Below are 6,000 nucleotides of genomic sequence, written 5' to 3' on the forward strand. Positions count from 1 at the left end.
GCAAGGTTGAATCGGATCATTAATAAAGCACAGGCCGAACATCTACAACGGGAAACGATTTGTTAATTATCTGTCAGATGAGAGGTCACGAAAGCTTCACAAGGAAAGTTTTTTCTTTCTAAAAAATAAATCGAAGCTTCAGATCCTCCTGAGAAAATACAGAGAATACAGGCTGAGGATTAAAAAAAAATAAAAAAATAAAAAAATACAGATAAAATCTTCCTCCTTCAAATGGTTAATTGGAAATTGTAAAAAGAAAAAAAAAATTAGGATGAAGAAGAACGCCTCGTTGCCATCGTTAGCACTTTGCTGCAAAAAAAAAAAAATAAATAAATAAATAAATGAGATTATTTGGTGAGTGTGAGATTGAGGCAGAGGATTCTCAAGGTTGTGAAAATTCGCCGGTGAATAGAAAAAAAAAAAGGAATTGATGAATTTTCACAAAAAAAATTTATTAATTAATCTAAGTATATAAGAATAAAGTCCAAATATTTTAGGTATAAAGATTAAAGTAGTAAAACTTTGAGAAATTAAAACACTGTCATTTATAAGTAGGCAGGAGATAAAATAAATAAATAAATCAATAAATAAATAAATATATATTGGGGAGCTGTCCAAATACATATGAACTGGAGTGGATGGAGATTCTTCAGGTTGGTTATTAAGAAGTAGAAGTTAATCACCTTCATCATCATCATTAACAAACGACAACAAATTTCGATTTTAACGTCTTTATTTTTTTATTGTCTTATAATTAATTGTACCTGTGTGATTTTTTGTAAATGAATGTATAAACAATATATAAAATCATATATTGGTAAGTATTGGGACACCAGATTTACCACCCATATGTGGTTCCTCTCAAACTGTTACCACAAAGATGGAGGCGTTGGATGTCAGACATCTTTGGATGCTGCAAGAAAAAATTTTCTTCATTGAATTCGAAGACCAAAGACCTGTTCTAGCATGACATTGCTCCTGTGCACAAAGCCAGTTTAATGAAGATCTGCTTTATATGGTTCTGAGTGGAAGATCTCCTGATATAGAGCCCTTTTGAACATGATGAATGTGAACGCTGATGTACCCCAGGTCTCCTCACCTCATCTACATCACCACCTGACTTTACTAACACCCTTGTAGAAGAATGAAATCACACAAATCTCCACAAAATCGAGTAGAACATCTTCTCAGAAGAATGGAGCTTATTATAAGAGCGAATGCGGTTTCAATGTGGAATGTGATGCCCTCTGTTCACCTCTGAAACTGAAGTCTGCTTTTATAAAGTTTTCCACTAAACATTATAAACACTTCATTTCTGATTAGCGAATTCTGGGGTCCCTGTGAACGAACTGTTACCACAGCAACAAAGTCAACTGTCAGAAAACGAATTAGCACCTTCTGACCAATCAGAGTGCAGAACTCATCATCATGGGCTTTTCCTCTCCTTTTATCCTCAGCAGGAACTTGAATCAGGCGGGTCTTGAGTCCTCATTTCCATGTGAACGCGAGGCTCTTCAGGGGGCGTGTCCTCTGAGCATCTGATTCCTGCCTGTCATCAGTTCCTCCCATTCAGTCGCGCAATTAAGGGAATTAAAGAAAGAAAGCATTTCAACCGGAGCTCTTTTTTGTTGTTGAGTCGGAGCACGAGTTCCCATTACTATGTAAATCCTGCATCTGCGCAGAGCTGACGGATGTGTGTCTGTGATGAAGGAATAATTTAGTGTCAAACGCTGCGAAGGATGTTGGATTTAATTTATGGTGATTGACTCACTTGGTAAAAAAAAATCGTGAACGTGTGAGCTCAGGGCTGCCAATCACCCACAGAAAGGCTTTGCTATCCTCCTTGGGCGACTTGTTATTTCTTGTTTTGTGCTTAAAGTTGCAGTTTGATTGCATCAGAATGATGTGAAGTTCTCACCGGATCCTGATGGACTGCAACGAAACGTTATTGACGTCGGAACACAAATTTCAGCACCGGACGTTGTCCAGCAAGTGTTTTCCTTTCTTTAAGATTTCTCAGTGTTCATTTGAACTCTCAAAGAACTCTGGAAGAACCACTGAGAAACCCAGGTGTAATACGAGGTGGTATCAAAAAGTTTGGCTCTGTTTACAAGAAAGTACCTTATTTATCTACATTTACACACTTTCACCTTCAAAACAGCGCTCCCAGTAACAAGAAGATACATGATCTGAGTTAAATTGTTGAAAAAATAAAGGGTATTCATGGGTTCTTTGGTGTAAAATTTATATTCATATAAGACTTAAATAATTAGGCAGTAGAAAAGTTTATTGAATTTAAAGAGAAATATTTAATTTGTATCCAAATGCTTATTTATTTATTGTTTCTTTTTCAGACACTTTTGTTTTTCCTAAAAGGAGTTCGCTTGAGTTTCCCACTTTTTCACCTCTGACTTGTATTTCCTACTTCCAGAGTTTTTTTTGTATTATTATGATATTATTTCCATGTCAGCTTCCTTACCAGGATATAAAGCCGCTCTATTTCTGTCTCTCGGTGTGTTTACTAGGTCACTTCATCAGGAGTGGCTCGGGCTTGTTGTCCCGTCTTGGGATATCACACTGGAGGAGAAAAAGATAAACAGCGCAGAGCAAAAGACTCGCTCAGAGTCGCGTCGCTGTTTATAGATGGCTCACCATGAGAATAACAAAAAAACACACTCAGTCTGTTGCCGCGTGTGATCCCAAACCCGCAGGATTGTCGCGTCATGTCACCTGGCGTCACGTGAAGAGACAAACGAGCTGCCTGGGAGAACGTCTTCCCGCTGCCCAATTCCTTTAAATCCCGCTTGAGTCACTTGGTCTGGGTGATGCATTATCACGGTGCTTTTTACAATACGAAACACGAAAATGTGTATCTCCTTCTCTCACCTTTTTCTTTCCCCCCAAAGGTCATCCACCAGAAGGAAAGTCAAGCTCTTCATTAAAATCCCATCGAAACAGTGAGAAGGCGCTCTGGCGGGCGAAGTCTGCGAATTGTCCAGATAGTCTGCGCTTCGGCATCTGCTCCAGCTGCGAAGGCAATTATCCTTGCGTGACTCCCGTACACTCGTCCGTGGGCGATATCAATTTTGCATGCCATGGCTCGTAGGCCTTTCAGAAGCAGAGCAATCATTTGTTCAGAGATTTTGCCCTCGGCGGCAGCAGGGTGATTACTTTTGTCTGGCTGTCGGTGAAATATATGCCTTTATACGACGTTGCCCTGAAGGGCGAGGCACTGTAATGCGACCTGATTGGCCAGGCTGAGATTTATACATCAACACCGTCTTGGGAATGGTGAATGATGGATCAATCTGACGATCACATGTGTTATTGTTTCTATAGTAACAGTAAAAATTGTTTATCTGTTAACTAATTATCATCAATGGAAGGAGACTTCAGTCTCAGTGCTTTTTGTAACTCAGAGGAAAAGAGAATTGAAAAAAGCCTGTTTTATAGACAAACATAAAATGTAAACATAACTGGATAAAAAGTGAGGTGCTGTTGATTAATTATTACAATTTGGGATTTAAGGAATAAAGCACTCATGCTGCTGTAAAGGAAAATATTAAAATACTATAAATAATCTAAACACTAGTGGTGTAACGCTACACAAAATTCACCGGTTCAATTTCAGTACGATTAGAGAGAAAAAATGCAAAACATAAAATTGCTTGCCGCTTTTTACTGCTGCAGTTTATTATTATTATTATTATTATTATTATTATTATTTTATTTTTTATTTTTTTTACTATTTGTTAACATCAACAGTTTTAAATTTTAAATTTAAACCTATTTAATAATAATTATATATAACCTATAAAAGTAATAATTATTTAAATGTATTTAAATAAAATGCCTGTTTGGTTAAAAAAAAATCTATAAAAATAAAATTGAATAAATCAAATTAATGCAATACTTTTTAATTATTTTGATTACATTAGTACAATTTTAATTAATTAAATAAATTGAAATAGATGGAACTTTTTAATGAAATAGACTCTATTTGGGTAAGACAAATGTGTATATAAGTGTGTGTGTGTGTGTGTGTGTGTGTGTGTTTCTGTGTTTGTTTTTACATTTAATATATCATTTTCGAACGATATGATCCACTTAACTGTTCCGAATATTACAGCAGACTTTAACAGATGTCTTCCATCCTTTGTTTATTCACTCCCTCGATATGTGAAATTGTCAGGATTTTCTCTTTTTTATGGGAAATTCTTGAACCTGGACATAAAACACTGAAGAATCAGGATCGCTAGATCGTCCCAAAAACGTAAAAGTGAAAATCTTTTGCACATGCGCACTATAAATCGTTTGTCCAGTACAGAGCGAAAAGCCACAGGAACACCGCACTAACTCGAGTTTCTTTTTGTTCTACCCCTGACATGTGTATGATTTCTAGTTTAATAAAAAAAATTATCCACAAGAAAAAACACCAAACACCAACTCTGATTTAACAGCACACACACACACACACACACACACACACACACACACACACACAAACAAAAACCAACAAGCAGCCAAGTGGTGTTTCCAAAAGTGTGTTGAACATAAAAGAGAAAGGTGGAGATATTCGAGATGTGGATGAAGTATCTTTATTATAATGCTCTTATTAATTAACTGGTAAATTGGTATCAAAAGGGGTGGAGCTAAAGTTCATCTGATCGAATTATTTAGTTAATTTAGAAGGAAATAAAATCTATCTCCGGATCAGCTTGTTTTCTAAACAAACACAAAAACAGACACTAGAAAGCTGAAGAAGAGCACCATCTTATTGCTGTAGCATGTTCAGCATTCAAACTTTCATTCAGTCGTGTCCTGGAAAGTTGAATAACTGACAGCGACACACTTCATACCGAGTGAAGAGCAGCAGCAGATTCGCTGTTTTCTGCCTGACAGCAGACATTCAGCAGCAACATTTCTCCTCAGGTAATTTGTCCAGCTGCTTCAGTGTGCTGAATAAATGAATTGCTGATGGAGCTGGTGGAGAAGTTGGCCTTAAATATCAACTCTGGTTTTCTGTACACCAGCAGGACGTCTCTTTCGATGACAGCACGGGTATGAAATTCAGCAAAATGGCAAACGCCAAACGTCAGACTTCCTTTTAGTAGACGGATGGGGGGAATATCTTCCACTTCTGCACGGATCTTAATCAGAAGGCGAGTTCTAGCATTTTAACCAGCGCTGGCTCCTCCATAGGGGTGCATTCAATAAATGTCAATCATCATAAAGCTCTCTTTCACAACTCTACACTGAGTGCTTTTTTCCATACCAGGTTTTATTTTTTATTTTTTTACTCAGACTCTATGGTTTGGAATAAAGCCATAAACATTTCTCCCATACGGTCTATTAAAGAAAAAACAAATCTGTGCTCCGGTGCTTTTGCTGCTTTAAGCACGACCTGAGCACAAACACACACAAACACACACAGACACGATAAACACTTTCTGGCTATCAATAATTTAAAATACATGTCAAAAGAAAAAAAACCACACACAAAGTGTTGCGATTATTTTTTATACGCAGAAAAGGCATGCCTTGAGGGCGCTATCGAGCATCTGAATTATTCACGTTGCACAAGTTGTTGTTTTTTTTTTTAAGCCGTCATGGATCAAAGAGTTTTTTTCAGAACCTAAGGGGTGACATGTGTTATTTAACTGTTTCATCAGGTTTACCATAGCTTAAAAAAAACCAGTCAGAGATCCATCAGAGATCTTCTCCAACACACCGATACGCCTTTAGAAATGAAGCGCAATCACACAATCTGTTCAGCTCATCAACTGGAAAGTCACATCAACTGATTTGACTCACCAAGTAGTCAACTGTTTTTAAAATTCTAGATTTTTCCGCATCCAAACTGCGCCATTATGAAACTGTTTTTAATGCATCTATAAAATCGCTTTTATACCTTTTCAATTCCTCTCTGTGTCGCTGTATGGCTTTATTATTGTACATTAAACTTTTATATAATGTATTATTCATGTTCAGTCTATCCTA

The sequence above is a fragment of the Silurus meridionalis genome, chromosome 12, assembly GCF_014805685.1.
Source record: "Silurus meridionalis isolate SWU-2019-XX chromosome 12, ASM1480568v1, whole genome shotgun sequence".
Classification (NCBI taxonomy): domain Eukaryota; kingdom Metazoa; phylum Chordata; class Actinopteri; order Siluriformes; family Siluridae; genus Silurus; species Silurus meridionalis.